The following is a 24,972-nucleotide window of genomic DNA, read 5'->3' on the forward strand; positions in this document are numbered from 1 at the left end:
TCAGTCTGCTCCACATTGTGGAGAAGAGTAAATGGTAGCTGAAGGGCTGGAAATGTCCTTCAATATGCTTTTGGGGAGCAAAAAACCTCAGTAGTACTTTAGCCATGTGAAGCTAAGTTACTAGAAAATCATATTCTGGAAGCTCTCCAAATGTTTAGGGTCAATTTGTCAAATAATTTATGCCATGGACACTTCTGGCTGCTGAGAAGTTCATTGGGAAATTTTGAATAATTGATGATGGGAGTGGGACACTGTCTCCTTAACATAGGATGAGGAAAAATTTAGAAATATTAGTATCCAGTAATAGCAGGCATTAGCATTAGTATCCACTCACTCATATATGATATGTAACAACACCATCTGGTAGTACAGGAAGATTGATTGATTTTTCAAAATTGATCCCTGCATTTTATATCTTCTTTCTATCCCCAGTTTTTGTGAACATTAATTCCCTCTCCTTCCCATCCACTAGTTCATTTCCACAAGAAGTCCCATTCTAGAGTAATGATGGTCTCACTTGATATTCAGAAACAGGTGTGAAGCTGCCTTTCTTTCTGAGTGCAGCCTTCACAAATTAAGTTCCACTCTGGTACCTCTACAGGGAAATTCTCACAATTCTGACACCACTATGGCACTGTAGGCTAGATCTAAGCCTTCAGTCATTCCCAAAAGATCTAGCTGAGCTCTGATAATGTTATTCACTTTGCAAGTCTGTATTAAGAAAGTTAGGTATTACAGAATTTAAGCTAAAAAAAAAAGGAAAAAATATTTCAAGAGGAAACCCTTTAAAACTGGAGATTTTTCATTCACCACACAGAATAATTTTCTGCACTTTGGTGATAATCTAGTAAAATATAACTTCTCAGAAACTTATTCTTCCTCCTTTGCAATAGGCCCTTTGATGTCTTTTCTGTGGAACTCTTCTTTCCTTGCCCTTGACTATTCTCAGCACTGAAATATTTGCTTAGAGGTAGCATTTCTCCAGCTATATGTTTCTTTTTCATTTTTTATTCAACCAGTCTATTAAGCTAAACAAATTTAGTCAATTCAGTAGGTAGTTCAGAAACTGGATCCATAAAGATAATTTGATTTCAATTTCTATGTGAATTTTCAGAGTTCCCTTTACAATAGAAACTCTAGTCTCCAAATACATACAGTTATTTTATTGATGCTTCAAGATTCCATCAATTAATTAATGAACTAATAGAACTATTACCAGTGTAAAACCCTCTATGCTATTTGGATGCAAATGTCAACCTTGTGGAATACCAGTGTTGGTATTCCACATTTGGAAGATAAAATAAAAAACAGCAGCACAACAGATTTTTCTTGTTTGGTTAGTTGGTTCATTTCCAAGCCCTCTTTTTGTAGCAGAAGAAATGTGAAAACAAAATGGTATAGAGAAAATGGAGCAGAGAGTTTTTTATCTGTGTGTTAGGACAAAAAAATATCATGCTATGCCTAGTTTGAGATAGAAAATATGCAGTTATTTTCCTCTGCACTTCACCTAGAGGGATAATCACTCTGTCACTCTGCAGACAAAGAGGAAAGACCCACCACATCAGGAGAGAAGCTGCAGCTAAGGCAGCCTCACCTGCTCCCTGTATAGCAACCATGGTAACTGAGTAAAGCAAGGGGATAGCAGCAGGTGACTCTTCTGAGAGGGAGGGAGGATCCAGCTGCTGGCCTGCTGCCCTCTTCTCTAGAGGTGAGCTCCTCACAGGGCCTGCTCCTGGCTGGGCTGTTCCAGGACCTGTACAGACCACGGCTGTTTCCCCGTCAGTCCAGTGACAGTGTCATGGTTTGAGAGGAAGTGAGTTTTTTGGGATGTTGTGGTCAAACCAATGGGTGCTCAGATTTGAATGTTGGCACCTGGTGTGGCCACTGGGGACATGGATGCTCCTCTAAGAACACAGGGGTTAAAAGCAGAGAATTCGCCGGGGGAAGCCCTCTTGAGTTTCTGCGGGGAGAGGGAGAGGTCGGTCTTCCCCCGGCTGGGCGGGGAAGCCATGCGGCCGGGTGAGGTAGGTAGGCCTGGCCCCCGAATGGAAGGGTGGAGGAGCACCAAGAGGCATTGGGCAGCCACTGCCTCCCCCGCCAGGGGAGAGGGAGGGAGGGAGGGAGAGAGAGGGAGAGAGAGAGACTGTGCCTGTTCCACCTTGTGCCTGTTCCACCTTGAAATTCAATAGCAGGGCGGTGAGCAGGTGCTCCGAAGGGCAGCATGGGAGTCCTGGCCAGGCAGAGCCTGAGATTTTTAACCCTTTTCTTGCATGATGGAAACCTTACAAATGCTAATCCTCCTGGAGCTGAATGAGAAGAGAGATAGAGATGAGATAAGAGGAAATGGGCCCCGAGAGAAGTGGAGAAGAATCTTAGGTGGGAGGAGATGATGGAGTGGCCTTTGGCTGGACTTCTCTTGTATAGCCATGGACGGAAACATTTTTTTCCTGTGACACATAGACTGCATTTAGGGGGAGGCAATGGCTTGGGGCCAAGAGAGTGCAGTGATGTTATATGAAAGAGTGCATGAACAGAGACACCAGGTGAGGAGGGTGGTTGGTGCCCTCGATCTTCAGTGGAAGAGAAGATCTCTGATTTTGAGACCCCTCAGCCCCAGGGGTGAATTTGGGGGGGTGACAGGTGTCCCAAAAGTGAGAGACTGTGCTTTTTTTGGAACTGGACAAAGCACCCTTAAAAGGGGAACCCTAGAAGCAGCTCTGGTCCATGCGCAGTGGTGAGAGCACTGGGCATGGAAGGAAGATGTCACGATGGCAATGATCCACGGGTGGTGCCACATGTGACATGGAAACACAAGAGGTCTCAACTGTGTTTCCAGGGGAAGCCTATGGCACAAGAGGGACTCCTCACCCCTTGATGAACTGAGAATTGATGATCTAAAGGGTGGTGATGGACTGAGAGTTGCTGATCTGAGGGATGGATGTATTGGAAATTTGGTGGGGGGGAGGAGGAAATGTTTTCAGAAGGTTTTCAGTCTTTCTGTGTGTTTCTTTTTACATACAGTTGTAAGTTAATAAAGTTTTCTTTATTCCTAAGTTTGGAGCCTGCTTTGCTCTATTTCTGGTCACATCTCACAGCAGACACCAGGGAGAATGTATTTTCATGGGGACACTGGTATTGCGCTAGCGTCAAACCATGACACACAGAAGCAGCACGAGCAGGATCAAAGATTACAGAGTCCTGTGAGCAGTGATACAGGACTCAGAAGCACAGGTAGTTTTTTCATCAGTACTCCTGGTCTAAGGGAAGGAGGTTGAAAGGGACAGTAGTGTTTGGAGAGTAAACAATGGTCATGGGACTGATGGTACAGCCAGGAGTGAAGTACTTATACCATGGGCTTGCTTTGAGAAACCTGTTCTGCTGAGGGCAGATGCAGCCCAGCTGTCAGCGAAGGGGAAAATCATCTTTGGTCACAGACTTGACAAGCTGTTAAGAGGGCTTTAAGCAATAATTAGTGGATAAAAGGAACTTCAGTCCATCTCACTCCTGTCAGTTTTATGCCAGTGTCAGAATAAGATGTGCAGAGCCTATAGTAGGGTTACAGATCAGCAGGAGAGCACACAAACACAAAGGAATTCCAGCCACTCCAGACAATAAGGCAGCTTCTATGGGGGCCCAACTTAAATGTCTCTATGCAAATACACACAGCATGAAGAACAGGAGGAGCTAGTGACATGCACACACCTCCAGGGCTGTCATCTTATTAGAATCATGGAGGTGTGGTGGTATGACTCCTGTGAATGGAGTGTCAGAATGGAAGCATACAGGCTCTTTTGGAAGGACAGCTAGGAAGGGGTGTTGCTCAGCATTATGGAGACCATGGCAGGAAGGTTGGAACACGATGATTTTTAATGTCTCTTCCAACCCAAATTATTGTATGATAACAGAAAGCTAGAACTATGAGCCAAATGTCTGCTAAAGATTCTAGAAGAAAGTGATCAGTAGGAAGGCAGCTACACCACATATTTACATGCAAATATAACAGAAAGTGACATTGACTTTCACAGAATGTTCTGGCTATGTAGTTATCATTAAGGTGTCAGACAAAAACTTCTATGAAATTAACTGTGAAATTCTCCTAAAGTCTTTTATCTGGTGCCTACCTCTTTTATCTGTCTCATACAGCTGCAGATTCCTCTGTCAACCAAATAATACTGTGGTGTCTTTATGTTCATATCTTTCCCCTATCCTTGTCCTTTCACTCACAGTAGACCAACAAGGCTATGCAGGAAGGCCTGGAAGACATGTAACAAAAAGTCTTCCAGTACCCTCAGATGTCTGCATCATCTCCAGCAACCCACTGAGCAGAGCAGCAACCTATCAGGAATGCTTTTCTACAAAACCCACAAAGCTCTACACTATTCATACAAAGTCCAATGAGAAGCTTTTATTGCTTTGTATAATAACCCTGGATTAAGCAGAGTTTCAAATGGCCAGGAAGAACCAGATGGCATCTGGTCTTTGTGTTTAGAATGGAATTTGTCTACAGTTTACAATGTACAGCAATGTAGTTTGTACTATATACATTTCTAACTCCTGAGTGATGATGCTTAACAAAATAATATTCAGGGTTTTTTCCTCTGTCTTTAGTTCAAACATTTTTTTTTCCCCAGGCTGATAGAGATGTGAAAGGAAGTAATCAATTTGCTAAATAATACCCTCTGGTATCTTCAAAAAAAGGGACAACATTTCATTGTGTCTAATCATATGGAGTGAATGGCAACTGACAAATTCTCTGGGGTTGTCACAAATCTTTACACCTACACTGCACAGGAATTCAAACACTGTACTTTTTTTACAGTGAATTGCTAAATTAAATATATTTCATTTTCTTTCTCATAATCTTCAATGAAACTATAAGCCAATTGTCAAGTTTTGATGGACATTTACTGTTTAACAATTATTTCTTAGGTAGGTGGCAAAATCATCATCATCATATTATCATTATTATTATTATTATTACTATTATTACTATTATTACATAGCCATTGATATTATATTATATTATATTATATTATATTATTATTATTACTATTATTACTATTATTACATAGCCATTGATATTTTTATTTAGTATTTCTATAGTACCTGTGACTAGACTTCCTCAAAAGCAAGAACTTTATTTAATACAAAATGTTAAGTTTTGAAATTAATTTTCATTTTTCATCAGGAAGAAAAAAAAAGCCCAAATGAAAACAACAGCAACAAAACACCATAAATTAAAAACAACCAAACAAAAAATCCTCTACAGAAAAAAAAAAAAGAAGAGAGAAATACCGAAACAGTCCAAAATGACAAAATTACTAAGGAATTATTACGTAGCCGAACAAGCAGCTGGACTACTACTAGTGTTACTTATTGTGTGACACAGCTTCCCATCTAATTCCTGCAATGCATGTTGTCTCTTTCTTTTTTCTACATTGACACAGACAGGGAAAAAGTTGTGGAGATGGTAATACTGACATAAGTTTATAATTGGAAAATACACAGATGCTGCTTTCTACTGCTGCTACCTCTTCTCAAAATAGTTTCAATATGTTGATTATCCAACCAGCTCGGAGGAATATTGATGATGTTTGGTTAGTCAAAGACTTATGTAAGCCCTGGTTGAATGACCAGCAGGAATACCTGGGTGGATGGACTGGCTTAGAGGTCTGAGCTGCATCCAAGCTGCCAAACAGCTGAAAACTCTTTGCCATTAGTGGGCCCAGAAATAACTAATAAACTGTATCCATGCAAATTCTGTTATGTAATGCAGAGACTGTTCCTCTATCTAATATGTGAAATGATGGAAAGAGATGTCAAAGGACTGGGCATAAGGAAGAGAGGGAGAAGAAAACAAAAACCTTAGGATATGTCTATATTACAATTTAGTTTGGCCCTTGAGTAAGAGATCTATACAACAAAACAGGTGATGTTGAAGAACCAATATTCAACATATGCTTTTCAGAGCTATTGTCTGGTCCCAAAACATGAATGTTCATTAATGCCAAGAATGCATTAGGTGTTCTTCTGGGAAGCATTTTCTTGTTTACTTTCATCTAGAGGAATTTAATTTGTGAGTTCCAAGCCTGCACTGTGATGCAATCTGAAATCAAATGGCTAAAAACAATAAGTAGATTTATTTTTCACTCTTAATCTAAACAAATTATAGACACACCCCTAGGCACTCAGAATTACTTCTTCATTTCTCTGGGTTTTGTCCAGTGTTTGTAGGCTGTATGTAAACAGTGATTGTCCACAACTATTTAGGATATTAGTATTGACTAATATTTTAATTCTAGGTAAATCCATTAGGAATTAGCTTAGTAATTGATTTTTCATCCTATGGCTAAGAACACTGTAAGTGATAACACCATTTATTCTTTCAAAGATCCAAACACCATTTATTGATTCAAAGATGTGAAAGAGTGACTGAAATGTTCCTTGAGCATCATCACCATTTGTTTCCTCATGATACATGGAGAAATGTGAAGGATGTGTCCATGTCCTCTAAACTTGCAGCATTTTTTTAAGTGTGGCCATTTCCACCCTGATAAAGTAAGTTTTGCTGATTAGGTCTAAAATTCACAAAATGTGGTCAGTTTGCTGACGTTATCTGAAATGATCTGAAGAGTGCTCAAGCCCAAATTTCTTGAAATACTATAACAGTTCAGAACTAAGGAAGTGACTGTGGTGAGAATTGGCAACCAAGCTTATTTTATAGTTGGAGAAACATAATTTTATTTTATCTTATTAACAGAAAACAAATTTTTGTCAAAATAACATAAACTTGAAACTTTCACTGAATTGCCCCTGACATAAGTCAGTCATGGGGGCCAGTGCTGTGGGACTGTAACTCCTTGCAATTTTTTGCAAGAGTGATAGAAAGGTCCAAGAGAATCTTCAAGTTCTCAAGCACAGGATTCACTATCAACCTCAGAGATTTAGAAGATGAACAGTGAATGCTTTTCAAGTGTTATGAAAAAAGTTTTTCAGCTAAAAACATGAGAGTATGCAGCTTCAGAAATTTAAACCAAACAATATTGAAAGCTGTTTAAAGCTGGTTTACAAAGAGATTTTAAAATGAGCATTGTGATATTTTTCAATGTTAAAAAAATCTTTTTGATCTAATAAGACAAATATCACCACTAATAGAGAATATACTCCCAAGAGCATTTTATTGTACAATAAAAAGGGACCATTATTCACATGTTAATAGAGCAGGAATATGCATGAAGTAGTGACTTCTTTATGAACAAAATGACAAGATAGAAACAGATAGATCATATTTAACTGTATTCTTGCTCTATTAGTTACATTATGCCTTTTGGAATTAAAAGGTTGACTTGTACAAAATTAACAAAGTCACTAAAGCATCACCTAGGATTTGAGCCTTAACAAATGCAATATATCAAGAGTTTGAATTAGCTTCATGGTGGACAATGATCTTTTCCCCAACAAAAAAAAGTCATTAAAGGAGAACATGAGTTAACCAAATTGCAATCTGATGTTTTCTAAATTTATTAATTTTTGGTATTAAAATATCTTGGATGTTTAATTGAGAATTATGTTTCCAAAATATAATGACAAACCATTCTGATTAATCCATCCCATCCAATGCTTAGGGAAGTCTTCTCCTTGCAAAGATAAAGAAGTAACCAAATGAGGAATTTTTCTCAGGAACTTTCTCAGGAAAGTGTAGAACAGGATGGAAATAATCTAAAATAATGTGGAAAAAATGTGTCAAGGAGAGTGTTGGATTTCTAGCCTGAAAACATTTATACTCTCTATTCAGTGTTTCAGTTTAAGAAATACAGTTCTCTACCCAAGACACACATAAGCAAAATGTGTCACAGACAATAGCTTACAGCTATTTGCAGTGCAGAATTCTATATTCAAATAAGAAAGATAACTCTTTTAATGTAACCACAGTGATCTGTTCTTTTACCACATCAGAATGGAAGCTGGATTTTTGCCAAGAGAAACACATATAGCTAAGAACATTTTCAGGAGTGAATCAGGCAGAATAGAGAATACAAAGGATCAGTAGGAAAAAAGGAAAACAGAGGATACTATGCTGAGATTGCAGATGGAACTTACGTGAAGGTCTTTGATATCCATATCTCCTATTTCCCCTTCTCCAAATTTTTACAGGCACACGTGAGCTCCTAAATTTCCCTCCAAGTTTCAGTCTCCAACACCAGCTCTACACCCTCATTAAAGATGTTAACAGGATTATTATAAGAAAAATTATGCATGTTAAGTTAAATATACCTGAAATAACTGTAAATTAATTAACTTGGCATAAGAATTACTCTGGATGTATCTGTGCAATAAGTGTAAATTGAGACAAGTAGCTCAACGAAATAGAATTTTTTTTCTTAAAATTCTAGGTTGATTGATTTTTCTTTAACCCTAAGATCTCTATATTACACTGCAGATTCCAAATGAGTATAACACTGAGGTCCTGGATCCAGAGACACAAACCTTCTTTTCCTGCAAAGATGTCCAAGATCACTCACAGACAAGTTCTAACTATTGGTACATATCTGGTAGTGTCTGGTAGTGAACACTTTCAGTACTGGTTAAACAAAATTAGCAATCTGCACACATATTGTAGACAAGACATGTGCCTTCAGTTTCAGTTTTTAAAGGAACTTAAATTTCCAGTGAAATAATAAGAAGTAATAATTTCTAGGTAGTCACACAGAGATAAGTGGTGCTAAAACTCACTTGAATTGTTTCATTTTCCCTAATAGTTTTCATGAACAATACAATACTCACGTACACAGTTATGACAGCTTCCCTCTTCACACATGGTGTTATAAATCAACTTTCATTCAATATTCAGAGTAACTTGAATAAACATTAAAAGATATTCAAAAATTGCTTTGACTTTTGTATATTAAATGATAGTTGGGAAATAAAAGACACAGAGGATGGAGATACACCAGATTCTGCACCTGGAATGAGGCAACCCTGGTTGTGTGTATAGCCTGAGGAATAAAAGGCTGGAAGGCAGTGCCATGGAAAGGGACCTGGATGTCCTGTTCAATGGCACATTTAACATGAGTCAGCAGTGCCCTGGGGTCAGCCAGGAGGGTCAGCCTTTTCCTGGGGGGCATCAGGGACAGCATCACCAGCTGGGCAAGGGAGGGGATTGACCTGCTCTGCTCTGCATGGGGCAGCCTCACCTCAAGTGCTGGGGGCAGTTTTGGGTGGCACAATATAGAAGACATTGAGCAATTAGAGAGTGTCCAATAAATAAAAATAAAAAAGGAGGGTGAAGGAGGGAAGCCCTATGAGGGACAGCTTATGTCACTTTGTCTGTTCAGCCTGGAGAAGAGGAGACTGAGGGAAGACCTCACTGCAGTCTTCACCATCCTCACAAGGAAGGCAGGTACAGATCTTTTCACTCTTGTGACCAGTGACAGGACTCGAGGAAATGGCATGATGCTGAATCTGGGAAGGTTTAGGTTGGATATCAGGAAAATGTTTTTAACCCAGAGGGTGGATGGGCACTGGAACAAGCTCCCTGGGGAAGTGGTCACAGCAACAAGGCTGTCCAAGTTCAAGACATGTTGGACAATAGTCTCTGGTACATGATGTGATTCTTGGGGCATCCTGCGCAAGGCCAGGAGCTGGACTTGATGATCCTGAAGGGTCCCTTCAACTAGCATATTCTATGATTCTATGGTTCTGCATGGACTATTTCCTAAGCTCTTATTTTTAGATTTAACCAACCAGAGGTCATGAGTCAGCTATTTCGGATAATTTTGGAACTCCCGATACATTTATCAAGGAAAAACTTGTATGTACAGTAAAACCTTCATTACCAGAAGCCTGTATTATTTATATTTGTTAGGTAGCAACATCTAAGATTGATATAAGATGTCTTCTATCTGATAGATAACTAAATAAAGTACAGTTTAATTAAAATTACTCTTATCAATAAGTTTATTGTTTATATTGTTAATTATTTCAAGAGTAATATTCAGCAAAGATTTTCATGCCTATATTATTAATAATACTAGAAATCTGTATATTAGAAATTTATTTACTTTTAGCCAGGCTATTTTATATTGTATTTTTTTTAATTTAAGTTTTAAATTTCTAATTGTATGCTAATTTTAATTAGCATAAAAATTAATTTGGTAGGAATGCATGAGGATTTTTCCAAGGTGATTTTTGTTCAACATACATAGATTTAGTGTGAACAAAATTACCTTGAACTTGAGTGGGAGTCGAGAAAGCAGAAATTTTGTTTTCAAAGGCTTATTTCTCTGTTGTTTATATTTTGTTATTTGATGGCAGTAGTCACTGCAAAGGTTGCTGTCATGAGCAAAGTGAATTTGATTCAGCTGCTGCTAATCTTGTACAAACACAAACCTGCTAATTGAAAAGCTAATTATGATGATGGAGTGATGAGAAGCACATTGGGCAGGATGACATAAAACCCATGAAACATCTATTATAAACCAGCTGGTATCCTTTGAAGCTGGAAGTATTATAGATTGCCTTCTTGTGTTAAAGCAGGGATATTAATGTTATTCCTTGCACAGCTAGCCATTTTTAAAATCTAGAACTCTCAATAACCACAGACTTTAAGCAGACAGAGTAGTCCATAATAATAATATGTACATCAGTTCTATCAGTGTTGACTTTAATGGAAACGTTTAATAAACAGGAAAATAGGAGGCATATGAAGTGCTGATAAATATGAAAAATGAGAAGTCATCAAACACAAACTGTGTTTTTGCATCAGTCATTGAATTTTTGGCAAGATACTGATTTGTATTTGAACATTATTAAAGATGAAGGTCAGATGAACAAGGATTTGAATCCTTTTCTATTCAGACATTTGAGAAAGTTTTTTCTAGCTTACAGTGGAAGTCTGTGCCAAAGGAAAACTTAGATGCAAATTTTCTTATTTGGTGTGCTATTTATTGGGCCATCCTTTTCCCCACAACATGCCACCAAACTGTCTAACTCCATAAGGCTGTAAAGCAGAGGAAGGGTAGAAATGGAGATCAGGTTTTTTTTCTTTAAATATTTTACAGACAATATAAGAGGCTTAATAACTAAGATGTTATAAACAAACAACTGTAAATATGTATTTCATTATAGTTCAATTGATAAAAACATCTTTTAACTCAAATATTAGGGTTTTAAAAAATAAAGAGTTTAAAAAATGAAGCTGCAAGAAGTATCCATGTCAGAGATTAACTTTTAGACAAAATCTGAACTGGAGATTAATACTTCTTGTCCCAGCTCTGTTGAATTGTCTCCTGAAATTTCTTTGTACTGTCTCATCAGGGAAAAAAATCTTATTAAATCTTTTAATGACATCAAATAAGTCTTCCTTTTTGAAGGGTCAGTCAGGTTATTTACACATACTTTGCCACAAGAAGAAGCATATGACTATTGTGGGTATTCTTATAAAGCCACAAATATTCTTCATTTTCAATAGATTCTAAACATTTTTTTAAATTGCCTTATGATTTTGACATGAAAATATTTGCCAGAAATTATTGTAATGCCATACAAAAAAATTGTGACTAGTGAACATCTGGACAGAAATTATAAAATGCAATTAAAACAACTGGGGAAAGATTTTAGACTGAATACCAAAGCAAATCTCATTTTCCTATGCAGACACAGATACCACTTAATTCAGCATAACCTGGCTGTGATTAAGTAGCAATTAGTAGGAACAAACCTAATGGAAATAAGAAATATGTAATAGAAAGCCTAAGCAAAACCAGAATCAAACCTGAAATTCAGAGTTTTCTTTAGCTTTATACCATTGTCTAATGCTTTATTTGTAATAATATCTATTGGTTTATCAGAACTGTAAATTATGGAGTCAGAGAACTGAATTCATATATCTGAATTCATTCCTAATCTCGTCAATTCCTTCCTTCACCTCTGTGATTTTACATTTAAGGTGCAAAATCTGTATCTCCAAATCACTGTGTGAACAGTCTTGTACAATACTATCCATTAACTATATTTCATAAAAATTTGTGTGAATATGCTCTCACTTCTATCCACAGATTTTTATGAGAAGGAACTCAAACTCAGATTTAGAGCTTGAATTCTTCCAATATTCTTGATGTAGCTTTCACTCATCATCCTGGTTTGGAGGAGTTAGCTCAGATCATGTAGGTCAGAATCACTGAGAATTGTCTCCCTCACCCAGCTTCCATAAAGATGGAAGGTTTCCAAGCATGAAGGAAAACTCTAGGGCACTGATAGAGAATTTCCTATGTCTATTTTGTGCACATACAGAAAATATTTTAAGAGAATAGAGGTAAAACTGATTAGACCTACAAGCTAACTTCAGGAGCTGAAACCAATTCCAAACCATTTCCAAAGGAAAGAGAAAGTTTGATGGACAGATTTTGCTGGGGATAGCTCACTTAGTCCTTTTCAAAGAACAAATCTCCTTAATTTATGTACCAAAAATTTTAACAATTTTTATTTACATGTATCATATTTTGTTTCTCTGACTTCTCTTCATTCTTGTGAATGTTTGACAGAGGTACAGAGTTGTGAAAATACATTGTGGATGTACATTTGTACATGAAATCAAATATTCACTTACTGATAAGAGAACATGACTATTCCATTTTTTAAGAAAGATTCTTTTTAGAATGTCTAATTTCATGAAATCACATGGGGCATACTGATATATTTAAAGTTAGACCTCTTGATCAGACTTTTTCCAAGTATGTCTGTTGCTCTGTCCTTGATGCAGGAACAAGAATGCCAGAGTCTAATGAAATTTGATTCAACTTTGATTAGGATAATTGCACAGGGCTTTCAAATGCTAGCCTTGATAGAACTACTGGATCTGTTATCTTCAGCAGTGTCTAGACTAGTAAATATTTGTTCAAAGTAGCTCCAAATCAAAAAGAAGAAAAGCAAAACTGTAGTCTCATCTTCCAGGGGAAAAAAAAAAGTTGAATGAAGCAGTCTCTAAAGCAAATTACTTTGAAAACATTCATTTAGTAAGAGACAGATCTGCTCAACTCTGTTCAGTTACACCATAAGTCAAGAAGATTGGTGATAAAATGGAATTTTTACCTCATATTTTAAAATATTCCACTATTTCTACTGAAATCACTGAATTATTAGTGCTATGCTAATAAAGTAAGTTGGGTCACCTGACCAGTCTCCTTGCTATGTAATAAATCTTTTAATAAAAAAGTGTATTTCATCACAGGTTTGTGATATCTAAGCAGGTAATAAGGACCACGTTGCACAGACAAAAGTGCATGCCAAACAGCAAGAGTATCTCTAGGCAGAAAATAAGGAAAAGAGATTTCCAACCAGTGGCAGTTTCTGAATATTGAATGAGAAATATTCCCAAAACAGTTTCTCTTTCAACAAGCCAGAAGGAAGCTGAAAGAAATACATATCACTGTCAATACCCAAGGCTTTGTTTTTACAACTTGACAGGAGTATACAATCCTTACAACAATTTCTCCAATGAATGAAGAACAGAAAACAAGATATAATACAGTTTATGATATGGGTTTTTCTACTCTGAGTGCATGTGTTTCTGTTTCTGTGGAAATGACAATAGTATTAATGACAAAACAAAGAAAAACTGAAAATTCAATTACAACTAAGATTATGAAATATATTTCTTACTTTTTTGTCTCAATTCTATTTCTCAGAACAAGTACTTTCTAGCTGTCATTATCTTTGCACATTCCTGTATGATATTCGTATATCGTTTTATAATCCTTAAAAAGATACAGTAACATCAATTATGTTGGTATATTTCGTATGAGTGACTGAATTTGGGAAAAAAACACAAAACCCAACAAGTTCTTTTACAGATAAAATGGCAATTACAGTGTGTAAGGAATGGGAGATAATCAGTATTCCAGGCAAAGGCTTATTATTATGCAATTAGTCCAAAGTAGAAATGTTTTACAAGAAAAATTTCCTGATGTATTTGTGGTGAGAAATTTGAGCAAGAAGCAGCTAAAATTATGCACATGTTCCACTTCCCTTATGCTGAAGTTTAATTCTTTTATTTTTGTAGCCTTGAAAGCCCCCTGACACTTACCTCCCAGGAAAAAAGCCCTACACAATTGCAAGTTCAGGTGGAACTTATGGAATAGCTCACTGCTGATCTCAAGGTCCATCAGGAGTAAAGTTTAGAGGAAACAGTCTTTTTGGAACTTGTATATTATATTTTTGAATCTGCCTTGCACTTCATATGGCACCTGGAAAAGGCTGTGTGAATTAGCAGGGGGTTTTCTGAAGAATTCAACCTGTGTTATAGAATAAAACTAGAATCTGGAGGGCACAAGAGTAAAGGAAGCTTTACAGATGGTCCTATGAAAATTATTTCCTTTTTTAAAATTTTGTTTAAAATATTACAGAATTTTAGAACCTTTTTCTTTTTAACCTCCTGGCAATGATTTCTCTCTGTATATTTTTCTCTCTGACACTTTCTCTTTGGTATAATAAAAGACTTGCAGTCCATCAATCTTTGTACACTAGCAGCAAATGCATGTATGTTCAAATTCTCTTGGTTTCCTTAACAACAGCAAGCAGTCTGTGCGAGAAGATGATTTCTAGGCAATTGCCTGCAACAAGATGTTTCACTGCAAGAAAGTCTGGAAAAGGTGATTTACCAACTTTAATTTTTTTTTGTCTGCATTTCCTTTTCTGTGATGTTGTCAGTATTCATGATGATTCAGTTTGCAAAGTGCACTTGAGAAAAATTCAGTTCCAGTTAGATTTCTGTGTATCGACTAGACAATACTATCTCAACCCACAAAGACAAATGAGAGAATTCTGTTGCTGCTTTCTTTTGTCACTGCCAAAAGCTGCCAAGGTGAGGTCCCACACCCTGTTTGAGATTCATTAGCCATGTCACCTTTGCAACTAATTATCCTTTGTTTTGACTGTGACTTCACACTTCTAAAATCTTAAACATGCATCTAGGCCAACTTGAACACAACTTTTCACTAAAAATGCAGAGTGAGCAGTTGCTGCCTGTTTATGTTAACAAGTTATTGCCCTCGGACCGGCAACAAATGGCCATCCTGTTTCCCTTCTTTTCTTTCTTATCCTTCCGAATGGTTAATGTCCACTCAGACAAATGCTCATCAATTTCATGGACACAAGAATGTGAGAAGGATGGGAGGATTTTAATTTACCACTCTGTGTTTGCAGTAAAGATAGCTCTTCTTCCAAATCAAATTCACTTTTATATATTAACTTCTTTCCACTATTAATTCTACTTGTGTACTATCAAGCATATGTCATTTGTCCTACCAAAATTTCTAATTATTATTGAAAATACATGAATCACTCATTACTGACTGTGATTCACATTACTTGCAAGTATTTGTCCAGTTTAAACTATACTTATTTCTTTTTATTAAATCTCTGCAAAAATAATAAGAAGGAATGTCTCAACAGAAATATTTCTGATTAACAAAAGCTAGCTACAGGACAGACAAATACTAGAGGTTAATTGGGTTTTTATTGTTTGAATTGATTGAAAAGGTCTCCTAGGGTTTTTTTTCAGATTCAGTCTGGGTGGTAGGAGCATGTTTATTGCACAGCAAGGTTCTGTGTCTTCTTGTGAATTAATTTTATACTCGATAGTAGAACAGGGCTAGACTTGCTAAGATTGACATGTGACGTCTTTGTTAAAAGATATTTTAAAATAGATGGTGTAATGAAAGTCTAATATCATAAAGAAGTCTACAGAGAAGAACAAATTCACAGTACAAATGATGAATGCAAATAAAATGAGCAGAGACAGAAATGCTGCCAAGAAAATGCAGTTTAAAACAGTGTATTTATGTTTATCATATGTCTCAATGAACAGAAGAATTTCCTATCTCAGGCTTCATTCCTTTAGCAGAAAATTTGACTTTTCTACTGTTAGTCCAGAAAAAAAAACAAAACTGAAAACTACTAATCACCTATAGAGAAAGTAGTTTAATTTCTAGAATTTCAGTGAGAGAAACATAAGCAGCTTAAATCTCTCTCAGACACCAAGTCAATAAAAGTCCAAATGCAATGTGATGCTATCAGAGATAGCTATTGTGTTGATTTATAAAATATACAACATTAACGATTGTCACTTTATCCAAATAAATATTTTAGGAGCAATCACCTTGCAGTATAAAAATTATCAGGCTCTAAATGATCCTTGAAATACCAGTTAGCACCTTTAAAATTTGCATATAAAGATAATGCAGTTTGCAAAATGTAAAAGGATAAAATTTTCCATTGGGCTCAACCTACAAGTCTGTAAGTAAATGTAATACATTAAAGCTAAAATTCAAGGACTGTATTAATGACATAAATAAAATCATGCTAGGAAGGTTGAAAATTTTCAAATGTGCAGCATTTTCAGCTATTACTGGCATTTTCAAAGGTGAATGATTATATTAGTTGAATTTGCAATGGGAAGTACCATTGGATCAGACATTACTAATTAGGAAGAAGTAAAGATGAATCAGCCTGAAAACAAGCTTTGAGATCAGATGATAATTACTATACAGCTGTGATTATTATGATACAAGATGACAGATTCTGCTCTCTCATGCTATGCAAATCTAGAATCATTGCATGTTTGGTAATGCAGACCTTTATTTTCTCATCAGAATGGCAGAAAGGAGGAAACTGTCAGAGAAAAAAATAACTGAAAGAAGGAAGTAAATATGCCTCCAAGTGGGAACAGACAGTATTAGAAAATACAGTGAAACAGTAACTGAGTAAGGAAATAGAAAAAATGATTCTTGAGATTCAATATCCAGAAAATAAAATAGACTATAGGGACTGACAAATTGAAAAGGAACAATTTAATAATCAGGTGTTTTAAAATACTCACCAGAACAAAATGATATAAGGTAGAAACACTTAAAATCTTTCAAATATTAAATAAAAATAATACAGACAATACATGATGAAAATTATAGAAACTATTATACTGTTCAAATGTTGCTTCAAATGATGATGAAATGCCTCAGAGCATTTCCTAAATAGTTCTGATCATTTCTTCTCAAAGGGATGTTGCAGAAATAGGGAAGGCACACAAAAGAACAGTGTGAAATACACTAGTAGCTCAGAATACTCAAAAAGACTGGAGAAAGCAGGCTTTGTTCTTAACCTTAAGAAGGCAGATGAGGTGGGATATTATTGCAGACAGCTATCTAATGTTGGACACATTATAGTCATGGATGGTTTGGGTACAGTGGACCTTTAAATATCACCTAGTCCAACTGCCCCTGCTGTGGGCAGGTGCAACTTCCTTAGACTGTGCTGCTCAATGCCTCATCCAAACTTACTTTGAACACTTCCAGTAATTAAGGGGCATCCATAACTTCTCTGGGCAACCTGTTCCAGTGTCTCATCAGTCTTATCATAAAAGATTTTTTTCCTTATATCCAACTAAAAGCCTCTTTTAGTTTAAATGCATTGCTCCTTGTCCTGTCGCTATAGGCCCTGGTAGATGTCTTGCTCCATATTTCTCTAAGTCACTTTCAACTACTAAAAGGCCACACTGAAGTATCCCTGGTGCCTCCTCCTCTCCAGTCTGAAAAATCTCAACTTTCTGAGCCTTCTCTCATAGAATAGCTGTTCCTCTGATAATTTTCATGGCTTTCCTCTGGGCCCACTGTAATCAGTCCCTTTGTGGATGTATACTATAAAAGGACAAAACCCAAAACAAAAGCTACCAAAACAGGTATTCAGTTAGGGAAAATTCTTCACTGCTAAGTTTGTCAAAGCCTGTAGCAGGTTGTCCAGTGAGACTGTGGAATCCCCTTCTCTGAGGATACTCAAAATTGACTGCCCAAGGCCATGTGCAACCTCCTCTGCTTTAGCCCTGATGTGGGCAGAGGTGTGGATTAGATGATTCTCAGAGATCCCATTACACCTGTCTTTTTCTAGAATAGAGAGAACTGAGAAAAGGGTTTTTCAAAAGAAGTAGTCAGTATCTCCTACAACAGTATTTCCGCATTTAATGACCACCCAAAAGTGAGAAGAAAGTTGGTAGAGTTCAAAATTTTCAGTGCTAAACTCTGAAATCCTTAATTGCTCCTCAAACTAGAAATAATTATTAAAGATCTGACTGCACATGTGGGAAAATTGCCCACAATTTTCAACATCAAATGTTTCTCATGATGACTTGAATATCTACATTAATCTTCTCAATCTGAGTACTGTTTTCTTTAGGATATTCACAAAATTAACCAAATTCAAGTTTCTTGCTGCAATAATGTAATTTTCTAAAGTAAAAGAAAAGCTTTCCATATTTAAAGTAAAAGAAAAGTTTTTCATATCAGAGTAACTTAAGAATTAGTAGTCTTTTGCAGAAATTTTACAAAAAGAAATTCCATTGTTAGCATCACTAGTTTGAGGATAATAGAAGTTTATAATAACATGCTTAATATCAATAGTACTTGACAAGTAAACAAAAATAGCAAATGAGATGGACTATGTTCTGGTGGATAGGGCTTTATCCCTGGCTTTCACATTATCCTGATGTGTAAATTGTATTGCTTAGGTTTTTCTCTATGTGCTTGATTTTTCACCTTTTGTTCATCTTTTCTTAGACAGCTATACACTGCTCTGAACAGTAGCACTGCATTCTTGCTTCTTTGTTTTGTTCCTAGTATAACAGAGCTTCTGAGGTTGGAACATCTAAATAATGCTGTAGTGAAAATTAGCAAATAACAGTAATGTCACAGTCTCAGATATTTTACAAGACTTACACAGACTCAGGCCATGAGGTAGATATAGCACAACAGAATCATGTCTTGTGATAAGAGCTGCTGATTTATGTCACTGAACCAAACTTCTGAACTCCTGACTTATTTATGTCACTATCACCTCAACTCTTCAGCCAGACAAAGTAACTTTTTAAAATTGTCTTTATATTTGTTTTATATACTATACAGAGACAGAACAAGACTATATGCCTTACTAACAAGATCTCGAAACACTTTGATATCTAAGTGAATGAGGCAGATATTTTTTAAAAGAAGGCAAATGTAAAATTAGCAGATGATGAGTGGAAAAACAATGAAAAAAAAAGGTCAGATCTAGAGGACATTGTATTCAGTGATCCAATATCCCATGCAAAATAGATTTTGGATCAGATTTTTAATCAGCAGAGAAGAAAATCTGTCTCTCTTGCACCTGATTTATTAACAGGTCTGTCTCCCTTGGAAACTAAAACAAACTGATAGCATACAACAGTAGTGAAATAATACAGTTTGATTCATAAATTGAAAATACAAGGAAAAATGCATATATCTTAGAAGATTAAATAATACATGAATTTATGAGCAGGCATTCCTAAGTAAGCACGAGACCAAGTTGCTGGGAGGAAAGTGTTAAAAGTGGAAGAACAGCCAGGAGAATGGTAAATTCACTTGAGTGTCCTTGCAGGTGGGATTACTGAAGTCTGGAAAATAATAGTGTGGGAAGCCTCATTATATTATGCCTATGGCTATTTTTCCTCTCTCTGTTTTGAGATGTAAAATCTCTGTGTAGAGATAACATAGGTGATTACAGAGATTTGGAGGCACTCTCATGGACATGCTTGAACTCCCTGTCTTGGGAGAGAGTTCAAAATTCAGAGATCACAAAAAGCACAGAGGCGATTGCTTTATGGGAGGAAACACTGCATGCTTGGCCCCTTGCTAAGTTAGTGCAAACAGCAGCCCTGCCTTGCTCTGACTGAGCCTAACTCTGCCAGAGTTCCCACTTGTGTGTCTCTGCCCAGGTGCTGCTTCAGGATCCTTCAGCTGCAAGGCAATGAAATAAATTTACTCTTTATATTTCAGCCATGTTTTCATGTTCTATCCACATGACTGTGTCGATGACACACACAAATCCTCTACAATGCCTCTTTCCACATTCCCAGTTTCCTCTACCCACTACTGAAATAAGCTGTCAGTCAAAGACTTTCAGGTTTCAGTGGATTGGTCACCAGTTTGTCTATATATAATATTTTTGCAATGATCTATATCTGCCAGCCAATACAAGAAACAGCAAGTGCAATAGAAGTCTGCATCTAAGTGTTTTGAAAGACTCACATGTCAGCATCAGTCTCTTTCTTTTTTAGCAGAACTGAATTTCATAAAAGGATTTCTACAGCTTACAAGTTCTTTTGAAACCTCTCTTTACTGTGCATGGCATTTTTTCCTCACAGTGTTTAGGGGAATTTATGTCATCACTTTGAAAAGCAGTGTGTATTGGCTTAAGATGTAACCTCATTCTCACTGTTCGTTACCACACCCACAACTCTGTTGTGGTAACCGATTTCAGGGTAATCCCTTGATACAAAGCATGTTTTTGCAGCTTTAGGATACAGTTCTTGTGTATTTTCTTTGATGGATAAGCTCATCTTTGAATTCATGGACCTCTCTCCTCCCAACTTTCCTTTCTAGTTTCATTCTGTAGTTCCTTATTTCTTCAGGTAGCCTGCTTAAATTTGTAAAGTGCTTCTAAAAACCACGTTGGTGATATATTTTGGGAAAAGTTTTCATAGTGACTGTGTGATGTCACATCTAGATTATTGTAATCTTTATGATGTGATTTTTCATTTATAGCTAAAATTGCTTGGTAACTTTTCTAAGCACTACCTTATATTGCACTTTTCCTCTGAAAGTATATCTGCAAAAAGATGTATTGGGAGTTGAAAAGAGGCAATTTGAACAGATAACCTAAAATGTTCTGTAAAACTATTAAAGAACCAATTTTTGCTAATAATATGGCCAACTAATTTACTTGAGCACTCCAAAAGGACATCTGAATGGATATGTGATTTCCTGAAAACTCTTGCCTTACAGGAGCTCTCTCCTGTTACTCTCAATGGGCTCTAAGAGATGGCTCTTAGATTATGTAGCAAATTAAGGAGGTCACTAATTCATATGTCTCTGCAGAAACTCAGTCACATTCTTCTACCCCAGAGGCTTACCCAGTTAGAAATTTTTATTTCAATGATTGTGATCTGTGTCAAGATTTAGTTTTATTTTATTATTATTTTTTTAATCCTTATTATATAAGACAATTATGTGGTTAGCAGGGAACACATGTAAGATTGAGGTATGGAAACAGATACAGCAAAGGTGGAAAGCAGATAGTGGGATGCTAACAGCTGATGGTGTGAAAGGAGCAGAGAAGATGACAAGACCTGCAGTAAGTGGTGGAAGGACTGAGATATTAGGGGTCCAAGAATCTTAAGGACATTGAAGGCCTGAAAGAGTGAGAGAGATATTATAAAGTTGGATTGAGGTGTTTGCAGACCTGGAGTACAGGGGATTCCAAAAATTCTGAGGCATGAAGGAGCAAGGTGTCACCATGGTCCTTTACCCTTCCCTTCCCCAAACATTTCTAACAGCTCAGTTTGGGACACCATTATACGTTAAGTCACTATTGCCATCATTCTCTGTCACTCTGATCCTCATTCAGGTATAAATATGATGATTAAAAAGATACAGCTGTTGTAATTTTTTGACAAATTTATCCTCTATGATGCCTAGAGACCTGCTATATATTTCAAAGGAGAGGCCAAGAACATAGGTGTTTAAATATTTGCTTTCAGTGAACTAAACTATATATGAAATTATAGTGGATTGTGTTATGCCACTACAAATTTACAAACACACCACATACAGGGCAGGTCTCTGCATGCTCAAGTGGAGCTTACTCTTTGTTCCTTCTGCAGGAAGTGTAACTCAGCCCTGAAAAAAGAGAAACCATAATTTTATGTGCAGATGAAAATGGATACATACATCATCCCACAATCGTTATGTAGGATGACAAACACAAACTCTATGTAAGAGATTACTCATTTGTTTGCCACCTTGGTCAGTTTTGTTGTAGTATTGTACAAAGAACTCTTCTCATTTAGTATGTACCAGAATGGTAGTAAAACATGTGATCACTTATCTACCAGGTAATTGAAATCTTCTATATACTATGGTGGTCTCACTGACATAACCCCATCTTAGTCTTCTTATCTTTTGCACAGACAGGTATTAAAGATTCAAAATAAATTTCAATACAAATGCTCTAAATGCATGTAAAACACTTTCATTTAAATACATGTACACATGCATCCATGCAATAGAACACTTATTCTAAGTTCATTAATGCTGTAAGCACTTTTCTTTTCCCGAAAAAGAGTTCCACATTTCAATTAAAAAATCAGAAAGTTAAAAACTGAATTAACTTTGCTTCCTATAGGACAAACATTTCAAACTTTGATGATTATTAAAATATTTTTTCCTCTTTTTTATCTGTAGAATAAAAGAAGAGGTCACTCAGGCTGTCAAATTTTGCATAAATCTTGTTGTTCAGTACATATTATATCCAGAAGTATCCCATTATTTTTAATCTCCATAGTCACACTTTGATACTGATTCCCAGAAACTGTCACAGACTTTAATCCTACGCCAAAAATCCCAAGAAACACAAAACACTAGAGGGACAGTCTAGAATACACATTTACAGGTCCTTGCAGCAGCAGAGCATACCTTAGGTAAGAAAACCAAAAGACCTGGAAGCAATATGCTATGGAAGAAGAGAATAAATTCACAAAAAAAAAATAGGATCTACTAGGAACCCATGAAAAGATACACAAATTTTATATTCTTATTCCAAATTAGATCATGTGAGAAACATACAATTAGTCATAAGAATTATTTCCCAATAGTGTTTATGGTGCATGACAGGTTTGTCTACTTCATCTCTTGCCTGCAAGTGTGGAACATAAAATGTATATGGCCTTGAAAAATAATTTAATATGTTTTGAACTCAGTTTTCTATTAGGAATTAATTAGGAATCAAAATACTTCAGAAAAATCTCTCATGTTCCCAAGACAGATTAAATGAAATCCCCAAGGCTTTTTTCCTTTTTCCAATGAAAACATTCTTCTGGGTACTGCACATAATCGGCTCAAGTAGGGAAGAATTGACTCAGAAACTGAACTTTTGTGTTGACATAGAATTCTGAAATCTCATTAATAAACTTTATAGATATAATAGTATCTATTATTTTCTTTATTTATTCTAATTAGCTATTGTTAAAGGCAAGTTTGATTTTCCAGGAAAAGCAGCAGGAAAATATTGGCTTGTTAAATCTGTTAACTTATTGTGTATTTCACAGCATTTCTGACTTGAGCAAAAAGATGATTCATCATTCAGTTAAAATAAATAGATATTTGTTCAACAAAGGATATTCAGTAATCTGGCTATTGAAACCCACTACCTATGTGGCTGAGTAAATGGAATAAACTGAGTATGAATGTTAAACTTGATTTCACGTGTGGTTCATTCTAGCAATATACAGTTGCACTGAGATCACAAAATCACCAAATACCTAAGGCTGGAAGGGACCACAGTAGTCATCTCATCCAAATTCCCTGCATGGGATTGCATCCAGACAGTCCTTGACTATCTCCAGTGAGGGAGACTCCACACCCTCTCTGGGCAATCTGTTCCAGTGCTCAGCCACCTGAACGGTAAAGAATTTCTTCTTCGCATTCAAGTGGAACTTCCTGTGCATCAGCTCTGGCCTCTTGTTCTGTTGCTTGGTGCCACCCAGCAGAGCCTGGCTCCATCCTCTGACACCCTCCCTTGAGGGGAGATATACATTGAGAGATCCTGTCTCACTCAGCTCTTCTCAAGACTGAACAGGCCCAGCTCCCTCAGCCTGTCCTTGTAAGAGATGTGCTCCAGTCCCTTAATCATCTTTATCTCTCTCCACTGGATTCACTCCAGGAGCTCAGATACTGAGGATAATCAGTATTTATTTGCTTTAATTTAATAATTTCATCCAATAAATAAATAAAATCACCTAAATCAATAAAATATATATTTGCTTTGTGATGCCTAGACAAGCTTCTAATCAACTGAGTCTTGATTCAGAACTGAAGGATATATATGTTAATTTGAGAAAACAATTATTGAAAATGTAAGGAAATAAACTCCCTTCTGATGTATTGGCAAGATATTTAAATAGCAGGATATTTAGATAGCAAGACTGACGCATACATGAGTTTCTTTCCTTGTTACAATCCTATATATTGCCTATTAGCATAATACCTAATTCTAATGATTTTAGTAGGAGGTAGTGTATTTTTAAAGATGTCAGGAGGTGGTAATCTATTATTATGCACAATTAAAAAACTTAAGTTAAATCTGTAAGCATATTTGCAAAGGTAGTATTAGAAGATGTTTTTCTTTTTTTAGTTCTTGGCTTAGGAATGAAATATAATGTGTTTTGGATTCTGACCAAAGAAATGTAAAGACCAGCATTTTTGGTGAACTTTCCATCCTCAGTCACTTTCAACCTACCAAGAGAATGTTGGCAGTAGCTAGTTTCTGAAAAGTGACTTTTTTTAGCTTGCTCATCACTCTACACAAACAAGTTTCTGTAACTAACTTATTTTAGTGACAATTACCATTTTAATTAGTAAGTCTCTGTAACACTTCAATAAAAAAAAGAAAAACATTTTGCCTTTCACTTGCGTATATATGTATCTCAAAGGGATAAGACTGATATAAAAGTCTATCATAGACACAACATTTGGGAAATAAAAGTAATTTCATTGTTAATCTTTTCTTCTTCTCTCTTTTCCATTATGTAATAAACACACAGAAAATAACAAGTTTTCTTCTACCTATTTGATACACATGCAACTACCTGCTAATGACAGCAGTAAGAGTTGCACTCTGGAGCATAAGATAGAAGTCTGACAATCAATCAAGACTTTTATTTTATTCATAAAAATAAAATATAGCTCAGGTTGAGCTTAATTTGCTTTGTTCTTGCACTTAAGAAGATTTAGGAAAAAAAGACAGAAATATTTTGGAAAATGGGAAAAAACAAACAAAAAGAATGTGATAATTATTCACATATATTCACATACTCAGTATCAAGCAGTATCTAAATATAGCCATAGTAATTTT

This window comes from Molothrus ater, chromosome 1, assembly GCF_012460135.2.
Source record: "Molothrus ater isolate BHLD 08-10-18 breed brown headed cowbird chromosome 1, BPBGC_Mater_1.1, whole genome shotgun sequence".
NCBI classification, from domain to species: domain Eukaryota; kingdom Metazoa; phylum Chordata; class Aves; order Passeriformes; family Icteridae; genus Molothrus; species Molothrus ater.